The sequence below is a fragment of the Halichoerus grypus genome, chromosome 7 (genome assembly GCF_964656455.1).
Source record: "Halichoerus grypus chromosome 7, mHalGry1.hap1.1, whole genome shotgun sequence".
Taxonomy (NCBI): domain Eukaryota; kingdom Metazoa; phylum Chordata; class Mammalia; order Carnivora; family Phocidae; genus Halichoerus; species Halichoerus grypus.
The window spans coordinates 35,656,662-35,673,368 of NC_135718.1; the positions used below are offsets into that span (position 1 = coordinate 35,656,662).

Consider the following 16,707-nt stretch of genomic DNA (forward strand, 5'->3'; position numbering starts at 1 on the left):
CTCATTGTGGTTTTGATTGGTATTTCACTGATGATGAGTGATGTTGAGCATCATTTCATGTGTCTGTTGGTCATCTGTATGTCTTCTTTGGGAAAATGTCTATTCATGTCTTCTGTCCATTTCTTAACTGGATTATTTGTTTTGGGGTGTTGAGTTTGATAAGTTCTTTATAGATTTTGGATACTAACCCTTTATCAGATATGTCATTTGCATATATCTTCTCCCATTCCAAAGGTTGCTTTTTAGTTTTATTGATTGTTTCCTTTGCTGTGCAGAAGCTTTTTATCTTGATGAAATCCCAATAGTTCATTTTTGCTTTTGTTTCCCTTGTCTCAGGAGACATGTCTAGTAAGAAGTTGCTGTGGCCGAGGTCAAAGAGGTTGCTGCCTGTGTTCTCCTCTAGGATTTTGATGGATTCCTGTCTCACATTGAGGTCTTTCATCCATTTTGAATTTATTTTTGTGTACGGTGTAAGAAAGTGGTCCGGTTTCATTCTTCTGCTTGTTGCTGTCCAGGTTTCAACACCATTTTTTGAAGAGACTGTCTTTTTTCCATTGGGTATTCTTTCCTGCTTTGTCGAAGATTAGTTGACCATATAGTTGTGGGTCCATTTCTGGGTTTTCTATTCGTAAAAAGATGTATCTTTTCAAAGATAGTAACATAGACAGCCCATGGTTGGGAATGCCTGTTTGGTCAGGGAGTAAGCTATATTTCCCTCATTCCCGGACCCAGGGCAGGTTTCAGAGTTCATATAATTGTGAATTGCCATTTGTTCATTCACTCAACAAATAACCATTCATCTCTTTTCCTTTTCTAGGCCAAGAACAGGGGATATAATGATGAACAAGAAACAGATACAAACAGTAAGTGATGATCTGTGCTATGTTGAGGAAAAACTCAAAGGAGCCAGGAAAGAAAGAAAAATGATGGATTTGGGAGCATGTGGGTGGCAGGTGTTGGGAGGTAGGCATACTTCGAAGAGGGATGTTACTAAGCATACACAAACATTGTTGACCCAGCTTGGCGGATGTACCCATCTGGCAGATGATGGTATAGCCATTCAGGCAATGTTTATGCATTTATGCACAGAAAAAAAATGTTATCTCTCTGCCTCCCAGGTATTTTATAAATACAAGCAAATCCTTCTGAGGGTCACTGCCATGATACTAGAAGTGACTGTGTTGTCAGTCCACAGCAGAGAGCCTGGGACAGAGCAGGCACGCAATCATGCTGAATAACAACACTAATGAATAAATGAAAGGCACTTTTAGAACAATAGGATGTTGCATTTATGGTGTCGCAAACTAAATCAGTTCCACTTTGTGTCTATTTATTGTCGAATTTTGGGTGATAATAAAACACCTTCATTTTCTTCTTGATCTTATTTATTGAAATGAAAGCAATCACAGAGAATGTAAACTCCTAAAAAAGGTTGTACTTCTCTTTCCTGTAAAAGGAAAAAACCCTCCAGATTCTAGTGTAATGCGTCTTGCACGTGTATTGACTTTAGCTATGTTGCTTCAATTCCAGAACTTGTATACTTCTGAGGTGATAACAGTATCAGACATCTACCCTTGGAATGCTTTCCAATTCCAATTTATTTTTACATTTATTCCTACTATTTATTCCTATATTTAAGGACCTTGCAATATCTTAGAGCTTTTCTTTGATCTTTAAATAACTCTAAGGCTTGCGACACCATTTTCCCTTCTACTTCTAAAGGCTCTGTGCTGTGTATAAAGCCATCATTTTGACATTTCTTTAATTTATTTTAGAACAAGAAAAATCACATATTTATTAATCTGGTAGAACGAGATGTAAAGAAATAATTTCTAGAAGATCAACAATTTGAGACATTGCTAGGACTGATGCACGATGGTTAATTTTAATTGTCAACTTGGCTAGACTGTTGTGCCCAGTTGTTTGGTCAAACACTAGCCTAGATGTTGTCGCAAAGGTAAATTTTGTAGATGTGATTAACATTTACAGTTACAAGTGATTTTATATGAAAGAGATTGCCCTTGACAATGTGAGTGGCACTTATATAATCAGCTGAATTTATTTAGTACAGAAACTGAGCCTTTAGGAAGAAGAAGGACTTTTGCCTCAAGACTGTAACATAGAAATCCTGCCTGAGCCTCCAGCCTGCTGGTCTGCCCTGTAGATTTTTGACTCAAGACTGTGTGTGTGTGTGTGTGTGTGTGTGTGTGTGTATACACATATATGTAACATATATATAAATGTGTGTTTATATATGTGTATATATATCCTATTTTATATCCTATTTATATTTCATATATATATAATCTCTCTCTTTCTCTCTCTCTATATAAATAATCTCTATCTCTATATGTATATATCCATAAATAAATGTGATTCTGCTTTCTGCTTCTCTGGGGAGTTCTGACTGATACAGAGTATTTCATTCTCTCCTGAAATTGTCTCCAGTTGGACCAGGGAAAAATTGGTAACAGTTTCTAGACTTCTAGGGCTTTGATGGGAGACCAGAAGGTTGAAAGCAAGCTGACACAGTGTTCCACATTTCAAGCCACCCCCTCCCAAAAGGAAAAGAGCTTGGAGCTGGGGAGAGGAACGCTGAGCACACCCATTCATATGATTCATCGTTTCTATATTTAGCAAAACAGAAAAATACGGGGAAGATTTTGAACCTTCATAAACTCCTCTGGCTTCCTTCTGATAACAGCATATTTTATTTTATGCTGAGGCACATCCCCATCTTTATAAAAATCGTATTATGCTTTTAGCATTAGCTAGGGACCTATATGAGAGGAGTCAGAGTGGATCTCAGGTTCTCAAGGCAAGGTTATTTATTTATTTATTTATTTATTTTAACCAGGACTTTACATAATATTAAGGTAGCTGGAAGCTGGATTATTATTTCCAGAAGAATAGGAAAGACAGTGTATCTCCACTGAGCTCCCACAAATGACATTCATATGAGAACAAGTTCACATATTCAATTCCCAGTTTTGCCAAAAAAAAATGAGGCCATGACCTCAAATTATACTGTCTTAACAGGTATGCTTGTAACGGGGTCCAGGTAAGTGATGTGGATGGCTCAGGGCAGACTTATTCCCATTGCTGTGGAAAGCACCAAAATGATGCCTTCCATAGATACTGGGTTGGGAAGACCATCCCTCTGTACAAGAAAAACAGTACTTTCCTTTAGTATTACAACTCTTAGAACAGCTTTGATCATGGATCTTGGGGGATTGAAAAAAAGAAAGATGTACCTAGAAGTTAATTTCTGCTACCCAAATATTCTATTGTAGTTCAATAAAGAGTATCTTATAGAGAGCATGTAATCATTTTAAACATATAGATTAGTAAAATTTTGCCTGCTAAAAATATTAACCTATTAACCAACGGTACGTTCTTGCCACTTCCATAGGGAAAATGGTGGGAATGTGTGATTATTGCTTGGGTTTGGGCTCTGAAGATTATCAACCCAAGTAATTGCCCACTCCCTCTTCCAGTTTACTTCATAATCAGGAGGCATCCCTATTCCATTGCTTCAGTTGTAAAAACATGCTGTACCACGAAATGAAAACTTGTGTGAGTAGATGGACCATAACACAAACACAGATGCAAAGTGCCACAGACACCACACTGTTTGAGGTAAAATGTGGTAGGTTTGAACTAGTTGATTCTTTCACACTCTCGGCCTCCCATTCTGCAGCAGAATTCATTCCTTTCTTGTCCCATGTTTTGTCAGCCTGAATGGGCAGGGTTAGTTCTATACTCTCTCCTTTTCTTCTTGGGACCTCTTTTCCACTCCTCTTTGCCCAAGACCAACTTTATTCTACATTTCCAATAACATGCATCTTACTGACTTCTCATGTACTTACTTTTTCTTGATTTATACAAGATCTAAAGAGACCACTGCAATCTTCCCATAGGACACACAACTACTACTACTTAAACCTATACCTAGTTGCTACTTTCTTACTTGATGGCTGACAACAGCATGATAAATGTTGAAATTTTACTATTCTGGAGTATGAAAGATTACTTAAGTTGTCTCTCCCAACTTTGGGGGGTAAAATAATTTGTAGATAGAAATGAATAATAGAATTGAAATGGATCTCAAGGTGGCTAATTGCCCTAACTTTCAGATAGTTTCTAGACTATCTCTGGCAAAACAAGTGTTCTCTCACCATAAACAGTCTAAATAATTGTGGGTGACTGCCTGGAAGCCCAGGTTGATATGTACTCTGTGTTCAAATCTAGGCACTGGATTTGCCATAATCAATTAGTGATGTCTGCCATGGGTGAGGGTTAGGACGATGTGGACAGTAATGACACCTTGTTTCCATTTTTTTGGATAAAACCAACAAAGATGGAGAATTACTTTTTCAGTTTAAAATGATTTCAAACACTGAGAAAGCATTCCAGGTGAGAAAGGCAGGGGAAGGGAGAAGTCATCTTGGTACAGATGAGGATGTTGACAAATAGCCATATTTTTTGAGTATGATAACTTTTCTGAAAAGCGCTAAAATATAATAGTGCTCTTGAGATGATGATGTGGACTGTAATAGAAAGTTTAAAGGCTAACAGAGTGTTGTTGCCTGTTTTTCTAGCTCAGAAGAGCAAAATGCTGAGTGAAAGTGTACAGTAGAAGAAAATTGGCCTTCTTCACAACTGAGTGAAGATGCTCTTTCTGTGTTCAGAAAACATTCTTGAAATGGACTTTTCAGTGATCTAAATTTAAACACGTAAATTTTAAAAAACACCGTTTTGCCAAGAACTCTATGAAACAGCCATTTGAAGGAATTTGCCATTTAATAGAAAATCCATTTCCTTGTGAAAACATAACTTGTTGTTCTTGGTTCAAATATCTTCAGAAAAACTTTTTTTGTTTTGTTTTGTTTGGAAATGTTGATACCTTATGCTTCGCTTAGAAATAAAACAGAAGCCACAGAAAATTTCTTTCAGAGACGTTAGCCTGGAAATATGATTATATTGTAGCGAAAGCCCAACAAAATGTCTGAAGGACTAATGAAGTCTTTGTAAATGCAAACAAATGGACTTAGAACTCCATCCATAAAATGTGAGTAGTGACAGCAATAATAACCATGACTACTTATTGAACAAGAAGCTATCATTTATTATTATATGCCTGCTCGCTTCCTGACTTCCTTCTTTCCTTCCTTCCTCTCCCCATTCCTCCTCTTCTTGGTTCCACAAATACTGAGTTCCTACTATGTTCCAGGAACTATACAAAGCTCAAGAAACAATGACATTGGGCATCCAGATAGACAAGGATTCTGACTTCACAGAGTTTATACTCTAGTGGGGAAAAGCTGGGTATTCATCAAGTAATGACAACAATGTGTTGTGTCAGGATGGACTGAGATGTCTGTTTCCCCTTTGGGGGACAAAGGGGCAACTTTAGGACTAGAAAAAGAGTGATTTCAGTGTGCAACTAGTTGCTCCTTGTTAATATGAGGAAGGACAAGTGTATCTTTACTGTGAAATGACCTGGATATTATTTTGCAAGGAATTGGGCCAGATTCATATTAATAGGAGAAATTAAGCTTTTAAAAAATATGTAGACAAGCTATATTTGTCTCTAGAAAGACATTCCACCTTATAGTTGTAAGTTTTATTTTGCTATAATGAGCTAACTGCCAAGAAATGGCTCCAGATCCACTCAGTTTCTCTGTAATCTACATATAGGTCTCTCTCGATTTCGGGAGGGTGGTTAAAGGTGATGAATGTTATTGTGCTATTGAATGTTAATTGTTAATTAAATATTTTTAATAAACAAACTAGTCTCTCATGAACCTAGCATAGCTTAAAGAGTTTTAATCAAAAGAGCATAATTTTGTAGTTATCAAAGTTATATATTAATTTAAAAAACACAAAGGACTATTGCAAAATTGAAGATGAACAATCAAAGCCTATAGTTTCTTTAAAAAGAAAAAGATAATGGGGTGGCTCAGTCGGTTAAGTGACCGACTATTGATTTCTGCTCAGGTCATGATCTCAGGGTTGTGAGATCGAGCCCTAACTCAGGCTGCATGCCGAGCAGAGCAGTGGAGCTTGCTTAAGATTCTCTCTCCTTCCCTCTCTGTCCCTCTCCCCTCACCTTCTGTCCCTCCCCCTCTGTCTCCCCTCACCCCCCACTTGCTCTCTCTTTCTCCCTCTAAAAAAGAAGAAAAGAAAAAGGAAAAGAAAAGGAAAAGGTGATTGTTCATAATGAAACAATCAATACTTTTTAGATTAGTCCAACTTAAGAATATCCAAATATCTCAAGACATAACATGTATGTGCATCTTTCGTTCCCATGACTTTGTGCGAGCTGGGATTTTTAAATAATGCCACAGTGAAAGCAAATATAAGAATAATCTTGGTACTGCACCAGGATCCAAAATATGCCTAAGAGGGTAAGTAATAAAGAATAAAAAATTCACTTCTTATATTAAAATATTTTTTATCCCAAGTTTATAACAAAAATGTAAGATTAAACATATTATTTTAATTTTAATGAATAAGATGATTTAGACTTTCTAATATTTTTGTTACTTTATAAGATAAAATACACTGAATATTTCTAGCATGACTGAACACATTTGAACCATCCATTCAACCATGGAGTATACCTCATGGGCATCCTTCTGAATGTTTAATGAGCTACCCTTTTAAGAAAACCATGGTCAAATGAATGGGGTGGGGGGTTGCTGCTTTAGAAGGAAGGCTCTTCGAGACAGTCTCACCTACTCCTGGTTTTATAATTGTGCAGCAGAGGGATTAGAAGAAGCTTAGAGAAAAGAAACAATTAGAAATTTTAATCATCCAGTTATTTGAGCAGAAACATAAAGGAATGAAACTGACCCTCTAATGGGGTCCATTGGTGGAGAAATTGCATCGAGCTGCACACACTTGTGGTTGTTGGCTAATTCCTTCTTATGGCTAATAAATCACCAAGCAGTTGGAGGGCATTCCCTATGGAAAGTTGCAGAGAAAGACCGTGTTAGGAAGCAGGCCAGGGGTTCTAGGGCAGTGCCCTAGAAGGAGATGGCATTGGAGTTTATGCTCTGTGTTCTCAATCTTCCTCTCAACCCCTTGAGTTGTAGTTGGGAAGGATAACCTCTGAATTATTTCATTCTGTACCTTCCTTTGAAGCAATGCAACCCTTTAAAAATTAAAAAAAAAAAAAAATGAATCCTTTAAAAACTATTTTGCTAATAAAAATAAAATTTTAACTTAATTTCTTTATATGTTTTATACGTGCAGTATATATAATTTTGCACAAATGCATATAGATACATAATTTTGCGTAAGTGTGTATGTGTAGGTGCATTTTGAATTTTACCTGGCTTTTCCTTCCTGTTATTCTTCCTTCACTCAGTTCTTTGACACATATAATCCAAAATAACCTTCTATATATCTTGCCATGCTTACAAATCTCTCTCCCTCTTGGATATTTGTGTTTTTTTGCTATTGTTTTAGGGATTGAGATATTATGTCCACTTTAGTGCATTTTGATTTTGTCACTCAATGATTCCTATGGAAATTTCTCCAAGATATTTGGCTTTTCAATGTATAGGAGCACGCATCAACAATAATATATTACTCCTTTTTTTCTCTTTTGATGCTTATATTCATTATTTTACTTTTTTTTACTTGCTGAATTGGCTAGAATTTTCACAATAATAAAGAATTTTGGTATTATATATCATTCCATCTGTAATGTTTGATTTTAATTAAAATACTCTATGACATTAGGATATCAAATGTCTTTTCAGCATCTGTTAATATGCTATAAATATTTTGATGTGTTGTCAGATTCTATTTACTAACATTTGTTTTTAGTTTTGGCATCTTTATCCATGAGGAAAATTGGTCTATTATTCATTCAAAAGATGTTTACTGAGCACCTGCTTTCTGTCATGTATTAGTCTGGGTGCTGAGGCTAGTATTTAAGTGTAAACATCCCCATTCTTACGGAAATAACATCTAGAAGAAAGTTTTCTTTCTCTTCCTCTCTTCTTTCTTAAAAAAATTTTGATCAGGTTTGTTTATGAGATTTGATATTAGAATAATTTTATCTTCTAAAAGTTAACTAGAGACATTTTTATCTTCTTCCTAGGAATGGAATAGCTTAAATAAATATTTGTCTGTTCTTTAAAAGATGGCTAAAACATAGCTATGAACCCAGATGGTCTTGTGCTATTTTGAATGGTGGACTTTTTTTTTTTTTATTTTTTTTATTTTATTGTTATGTTAATCCCCATACATTACATCATTAGTTTTAGATATAGTGTTCCATGATTCATTGTTTGTGCATAACACCCAGTGCTCCATGCAGAACGTGCCCTCCTCAATACCCATCACCAGGCTAACCCATCCTCCCACCCCCCTCCCCTCTAGAACCCTCAGTTTGTTTTTCAGAGTCCATTGTCTCTCATAGTTCTTCTCCCCCTCCGATTTCCCCCCCTTCATTCTTCCCCTCCTGCTACATTGAATGGTGGACTTTTAATCTCTTTTCCAATTTTAGCGTCATTGGAATATTTGAATTTTCTTTTTCTTCTTAGATCAGTTTAAATAATTTGTGTGTTGCAGGAAAAGCATTTTCAAATGTGTCTCCTTAGTTTCATCTTCTTATAAATTATCTTAATTGCTCCTACATCTGTGGTTATATTTCTTTTCTTATTTTTAATATTGCTCTATGTTTGCTCTCTTGGTTTTTTTTTTTTATTCAAGATCCTGATGAAAAAAATTATCTATTTGTTTCCTTCCAGAGTCAAGTTTTAAGCTTTCTTTTTTTTTTTATCCTTTCTAGTCTGTGTTTTCTGTTTTATTAGTTGCATTTGTTATTGTTATTGATTCTCTATTTCTTCTTGGTTCATGTTGTGGTTTTTTTCTTTCCAGTTTCTTAAGATTAGTTCTTGGACTCTTTGCATTATTTGTCCTTACTCTTTCTTCTTTAATAATAAAGACATTTAAGGCTATACAATTTCTTTGGAGTAGTGCTTTACGTTTGCCTGCGTCGATTCCTAATGAATGGTTCTCCCTTTCCTTGCTTTCTAGATGATTCTGATTTCCCTTTTATTGTGCTCTTTTGCCCTAGCACTTACTAGGAGTATGTTTCTAAATTGTCTGTCATAATTCTTGTCACTTTTATATTACTTATTTCAATTGTCCTTGGCGCATGATCAGAAAAATGTAGTTTGTGAAAAGTCCCTCCAGTTTTAGAATCTGTTAAGGTTTTGAATCAAGTACACGATTAATTTTTCAAAATGTTCCGTGAGTATATGAGAAAAACTATATTCTCTATTTAAATGTAAATTTTCATGTAGCTACCCAGTGGTGAGCTGATAAAAGTTGAACAGCCAGCTCTCTGGAGTTGACGCTTTGCAGCATCTGTAGTGTTTGTGTTTCCAGGTGTATCTATGGCCACCACGGCCTGTTTCTAGCCACCAGCATGACATCACTCAGTATGGAGGTGGGGTGGCCATACTCACGACGGGCTCTCCAAAGCTGGTACAAACCACCTCCTGTGCCCCGCTGCATATGTCTATGAAGACAAGTTTATTGACTGTACCATTACATTCTTCTATCCTTACGTACCCTTGATGGCTGGGTTCTGAGCGAATTGTATTACAAATGTGTTTTCTTCAGGTTTTCCTTATACAGAGAGTAGCTTTTGCTCCACCTATTTAGCTGCCATTTTTTTAGTACATATAGTTTATAATGATTTGCTTTTTATTTATTTATTTTTTAAAGATTTTATTTATTTGAGATAGTGAGAGAGAGCACAAGCCAGGAGGGAAGGGCAGAGGGAGAGGGAGAAGCAGACTCCCTGCTGAGCAGGGAGCCCAACACGGGCTGGATCCCAGGACCCCAAGATCACGACCTGAACCAAAGGCGATGCTTAACCAACTGAGCCACCCAGGCGCCCCTACAATGATTTAGCGAAATTCCTAAACTGTGCTTTTTACCAGTACCTAATGATTCTTTCAATCTTCTATAATGCTTTAGCTTTATTTTTTTAAAAAGATTTTATTTATTTATTTGACAGAGAGAGACACAGCGAGAGAGGGAACACAAGCAGGGGGAGTGGGAGAGGGAGAAGCAGGCTTCCTGCGGAGCAGGGAGCCCGATGTGGAGCTTGCTTGATTCTAGGACCCTGGGATCATGACCTGAGCTGAAGGCAGACGCTTAATGACTGAACCACCCAGGCGCCCAATGCTTTAACTTTAAATTTCACCTTATCTGGTATTAATAATCCCATATCTATTTTCTTTTTGTTTGCATTTGTCTGGTATTTCCTTGCTGATCTTTTCATTTTCCTTCATTCTTTATCACTCAACTTAAGTGTGTTTTCTGCAAATAGCAATATAAATATAATCTGGGCTGACAGTTTTGGTATTTGACTAGGATACTTCAGTGTATTCACATTCAGTATAATGACTTTATTTCTTCAATCTTTGCATTTCATTACTTTGTTTCCTTTTTCTTAACCTAGCTGGTTTTAGTTGATATTCATTCTGTTTTTTTCCCCTTGTTAATTTGGAAGCGGTTGTGTATTTTTCCCTTTTCTTAATGATCGTCTTCCAGCAGATGAATAAACTATTTCCCTAACTCAGAGCGCTTTCACTGTGGGGTGCTTTATTTCTCCAGTTCCCCCCCCCCCCACCCTACAGGATGAAACTATTAAAATACTTTTCCTTTCACTTTTCTTTCCTCTCTTTCTACCATTGAACTTTTGGAATCCTTTCTTTTTTCCTCACTCTCAATTTCTAGATTTTGCTGGGAATTAGTATCTATTGGTGTTCTCCTCCTCTGCTATTTCAAGCATCCCTCTTTAACCCTCTGTTGGGCAATATCAGATCGTTTGTCCTCGCTTTTTTATACCTATATCTTCAGCTCTACATGTATCTGCACCAAGATTTATGTACAAGTCAATCAGTTTTATTTGCTCACTGCTCTTTTATTTTTCTTTTTTCATCTTGAGGTTTCTTTTTGGTTTCACTTTTTATTTAAGTGAATATTCTTGAGTATTTTCCTTAAATGGACTCTATGCATGATTCACTCTCTGAAGTCTTGCACATCCTTCATGGAAGGGTGATCATATGTTCATAGGGTATAGAATTCAGTTGCTGTCTTTGCTCTTATCTATAGATTTCATTCTATTGTTTAACTTCCAATGTTCTAAGTGCCAGTCTGATTTCTTTTCTTCCCATGTAGGTAGCTTTTTTTTTTTTTTCTTGGTGGTGTTTAAGATTTTTTTCTCTTTATCCTTACTTAAGAGATCAGAAATTTTATTGAGGCATGCCTAAGAGTATTCCAGGCTCGAAATCAGAGAGCCCTTTCAATCTTGTAGACTTAAGTCTTTCATTATCTCACAAACATTTTCTCCATTTATTTGTCTAACTACTACCTCCTCTTATCTATCTCCCTTTGTCCTTCTAAAATATCTGTTATTCATTTGTTAGGTCTTCTGGACATAGAGATTCTTTTTTTTTTTTTTAATTTTTTTATTGTTATGTTAATCCCCATACATTACATCATTAGTTTTAGATATAGTGTTCCATGATTCATTGTTTGTGTATAACACCCAGTGCTCCATGCAGAACGTGCCCTCCTCAATACCCATCACCAGGCTAACCCATCCTCCCACCCCCCTCCCCTCTAGAGCCCTCAGTTTGTTTTTCAGAGTCCATCGTCTCTCATGGTTCTTCTCCCCCTCCGATATCCCCCCCTTCATTCTTCCCCTCCTGCTACATTCTTCTTCTTCTTTTTTTCTTTCTTAACATATATTGCATTATTTGTTTCAGAGGTACAGATCTGAGATTCAACAGTGGACATAGAGATTCTAAGTCTCTAAACTTTTCCTTCATGATTTCTGTCTCTATACTTTTTTCTCAGGTCTTTGAGATATTTCTTGCCGGCCATTTTCTAGGCTACTAATTTGGGTTTTAATAATGACCTTCCCCAGGGGCGCCTGGGTGGCTCAGTCGTTAAGCGTCTGCCTTCGGCTCAGGTCATGATCCCAGGGTCCTGGGATCGAGTCCCACATCGGGCTCCCTGCTCTGCGGGAAGCCTGCTTCTCCCTCTCCCACTCCCCCTGCTTGTGTTCCTGCTCTCGCTATGTCTCTCTCTGTCAAATAAATAAATAAAATCTTTAAAAAAAAAAAAAAAAAATAATGACCTTCCCCCCAACCACTAAAAAAAGTGAAATGCTACTTTTGTTTGATAAAATTTCTCCTTTAAATTAGCCCAAATTTCCAGAAGCATGGATGGTTTTGAAGTCACAGACACCAGGTGTTGGAACCCTCGCTCATCCCTTACTAGCTCATGACCTTGGACAAGGCAGTTACCTGCTTAAAGCTCAGTTTTTCTCATCTATGGGGAAGGAGCTGCTACCACCCATGGAACTGAACTATAATAATGATTACATGATAGGAAATAGATATTTTTTGCAAGGTATTCGTTACCTAAAGAATGTTCCATAAATATTTAGTGTAACATTTGATTAAACATTGCATTGATTAATATAAAATTAAAGTCTGTGGGGGAAATCACAGGCTTTTTTCAACATTAATTACGTGTTCTTATGTATTTTTTTGTGGCTTTTGCATAGAAGGCTTTTAAACTTGCTAATAAAATCATAATGCCTTACATTTGTATAATACTTGACTATTTATCTGTAGCTTTGTGATTGAAAACAGGTTTATTATTTTAATGCTGCCGCTGAGTTAAATGATTTTCCAAAGCGTACCAAGCTAATAGGTGGCATAAACAGCTGTCAAAATCTCCAACCTAAAAACATTTCTCCCATTGACAGTCAATTCCACAAATATCAATGACTTATTATATTTTTAAAAATGTAATCATCAAAGAGTTTCTGGATGGATTTTATTCAATCAGTTATGCATTCAATGAGTGGAAATAAAAAATATGTATGACATCACCTTACTATGTACCATGCATGGTTCAGAATGCCAAAGATAAAATGGTGAGTAAAGCAGATACAGTCCCTGCTTTCAGGAAGCTTATAATCTAGTAAAAGGGGATGTCCATTAATCAAAGAATCATATGCATACATGTAAACTTGAGAGCTGAGAGAAAGTACATTTCACAAGGAGATTTTACATCATCTGGAAGGTTAGAAAGGCTCCCCAAGGAAATGATGCTAAGGTGAGGTTCAAAGGAAGAGTTACTGTTAGCCAGGAAAAGGAGGGTTAAGTGGGGAGAGGAGCCTTCAAGACAGAGGGAATAGCAGAGACAAAGGCTTTGTGTCAGGAAGGAGCCTTTCAGATTGAGAGGTTGAAATTGGGCCAGTGTCACGGGAACTCAGAGAGTAAAGGCAAGTGTGTGAGGGGAGCTGCAGAGGCAAGTGGGGGGTCAGATGACATAGGATTCTGAGATGCGTGTGAAATATTTTGGTCTTTCTCTTAGAATAATAGAATGCCAACTAGAGTTTTAAGAAGTATGTGTACGTGTGCGTGTGCGTGTGTGTGTGCACGCTGCTGGCACTGTGTTTACTTAGCGAACATCCCTCTGGCTGAGGGGGAAAGCAGATTAAAAGGCCAGAATGGATACAGGTAAAGCAGTCAGGAGGCCGTTGAGGAAGCCCAGTTGAGAGACAGGGGGCAGTGAAGACAGAGAGGAAGGGCTCAGATCTGTGAGGTAATTAGGAGGTTAAAATAATTGCACCTGATGAGGTAGAGAGGCTTTTAAGAATGAACTCTAAATTCCTAGCTCAAATAGCTGGTAGATGGTAGAGGTACTTACTGTTGTAAGGAAAACTAAAATAAGGCCAGATTTGGGGGGGATTAAGATGATGAATTTGGTTGAATATATTCAATTTGAGGTGTCTTTCAGGCACCAGATGGAGATACGAAGTAGTAGTTGGCCACATATGTCACCTGCTCAGGGAATAGGACTGGAGATAAAACATGTTGAGTCATCTACTATAGATGGTTATTGATGTTGTGGGTGGAGTTGGAATAAGATTATTGTTCCCATACTTTCTCAGACATTTACTTCTTGATTTGTTTTGACCACTGTATTCAGGACACTAAGGAGCAGGGGCGAGCAAACACCCTAAATCTCTAGGATTAGCTGTACCTCCCAGACACCGGTAGAAAGTGCCCAGGAGCCTGTCTGCACCAATGACATGTACACTGGAGAGCAGTGAGGGAAGGAAAGCAGGTAGACCAGATGCCTCAGCCCTACCAAGAAACAGATACACAGTAGACTTGCCCTCTACTCCGATACTATACTGTGAAGAAGGAAGGAAAGGGAGAATATTGAAATTAAAGAAAGAGGGAAGAACTTCTCTGAGTGTGAGTTTGAATTGACTATTTGTCCAAATAAAATTGTTGCACTGAAGGAGACTTTTTAAAACTTGACATTAAATCAAGTTGACTTGTCAAATTTAAGTATTTCATTTTCCCCTATGGTCTTTCCACCATGGGAATGAGAGCCTTACAACGATGTGATTAATTGTGGGACAAATAGGACTTTCATTTGTTTTGTTGCTATTGCACATCTGAATTGTATTGTCGTATTGTGCAGATCAATGCCCTGCCACACCATAATTTAAATTGTCTGACCCATAAGCTTGTTATGGACCTCACTGTGTCTTACAGAGTTCACAGAGCTAGCCAATGGCAGAGCTGGACAAGAACAAAGCTCTTGTTATCATGTTTCCCCTCATGATTAAATAAAATCTATATTCCTTTTAAATTTATGCTTTGGAGAATTTTATGTCCATTTCATGTATTAGTTCCATCATGTGGTACAGCGTACTTCATTTCCTATATAGCTTTAACTTTTGTGTACTTTTGCGTACATGCAGCTAGTAATTGGGCTCTGATATATATATATACACACACACACATATAATATCAAATATATATTATTATAAATTGTATGATATATGTTATATATATAGTCCTATATATTATACCATATGGATTTTAAGTCTATATTTTTTTCCTTTGGATTTAGCTCTCAGCAGTTTCCAGGACCCAACAGCAGCAAAATCCAGAAGGATGAGGAAATCTCAGGGGTATTCAGATAGCAATGACTACAAACACTCAAGACGGCAGAAAACGGAGGACAGCTGTCTCTACTCTTCACCCTGTGCAAAGGGACTGACCCATGAACAGCTTCAAGAGCACTGGCCTTGCAAACGTAAATCCATACATTAGTTGCAGTCATTCTTCTTCAAGTGGGCATCCTGCCCTCGCCGTCAGTGTGCACCTGGGAGTATCCTATGCACGACCTTTCAGTTGACTCCATTCAGAGAATAAACAAGCCAGCCCAGCCTCAAGCAACGGTCTACACCTATCTGTGCTCTCCTTTGATCAGTTTATACAGCCCATGGAATTTCGGAGAAACAGAAGCCCAGGATTGAGAGATTTATTCCAGATCACACAGCCAGTGACTGGGGATGTATTTCATGCTGGAGTTCATATTCTATCCATGGTCCATGCTGCCTCTCCTGCCATGATGAGGATGAGAGCGTTGGATTCAGTCCTGGGCTCACATCTATTTCTACACTGCTTGGAAAAGCTAATTAGCATACATGAACTTCAGTTTGCTTGTCTAGAAATTAGGGATGGTAATACTTCTACGGTGGAGTAGTTGTGAGGAAGGAGATGGCAGAGGCCACGTGCCCTTAGTGTGATATCTGGAATATAGTTAGGACCCAATAAATAGCATTTGATCGGTGCTGGTGTTTTGTTATTTTTGCTATTATTTATAATGCCCTCAGAGGAAAATTCCTTGGAAACTGCCCTAAAAAGAGATCAACACCTGACCTACAGCTTTCTGCAAGTGACTTTTGGTGCTGATCATATGAGCCATGTGGGTTTGGTGGGAAGTACTTCAATTAAAAATTCTCCCTCAGATTAGGTTAAGTATGCCACTGTTTGGGTACAACATGGATTTCCTCAGCTAGTTCAAGCACTGACCTTTTAATATTTTCACCGAGGGAAATGGAGACAAATAACAGGATTTGAGTCAGATAAAGCCCTGGGAGATTGGAAAGGGTAGTATTGTTGCTGACAATTTAGTAAAATCACGAGTACCCTGAGAAGTTCTGTTTAGGGTACCAATTCCCATCCAGTGTTAATGTCTAGAATCTTCTGAAGCAGGCATTGTACACCGAGGAGGCTTGTTCCTGCAACTCGGGTGGGGCACTGTGGTAGACACCATTGATTTGGATGTCTGTCCAGGTTTTCTTTGCTGAGCACTGTGCACCTCACCCTGATGCAGGAACCAAAGACCTGAGGCTGTGTGGATCAAGAATGCTATGCAGTGTGCAAAAAAGAAGCCTGGCTGGGTCAGAACCGGTCCCCTGGTTCTCCTGCTTAAAGGCTATCTCCGTGCTGCTTGGTGAGGAGGACCTGGAGACCGACATCAGAACCCTAAGGGTCTCTCTTTCCACTGTGTGCTAGCTTGCGTCATAGAAAGCATCTTTGTCTTTACTGGCACCGTACTCCTCACCAAATCCTCCTACAGGTGAAAACAAAACACGATAATACAAAACCTTATTGGAACAAAGGAAATCTACTTAATGATTTCAGCTAAGGTGCCGATGCCCGATGTGGGAAAAGCTGGTACATGGTCACCCTGCCCTCTCGTAGAAAACAGTTTAATAGGGCTTCCTTCTGTCTCTGTGTATCAGATATTACCCTTTTAAAGCAGAACCCATTCATGGCT

General features: G+C 37.9%; 1 long non-coding RNA gene across 1 annotated transcript; it reads left to right on the forward strand.

Moving 5' to 3' along the window:
* The first annotated feature begins 346 nt into the window (after nt 1-346).
* LOC144382556 (uncharacterized) lies at nt 347-15,704 on the forward strand. Its single transcript, XR_013449690.1, has 3 exons — nt 347-433; nt 818-863; nt 14,989-15,704. It is a non-coding gene; the product is annotated as an uncharacterized LOC144382556 (long non-coding RNA).
* Nucleotides 15,705-16,707: the final 1,003 nt, after the last annotated feature.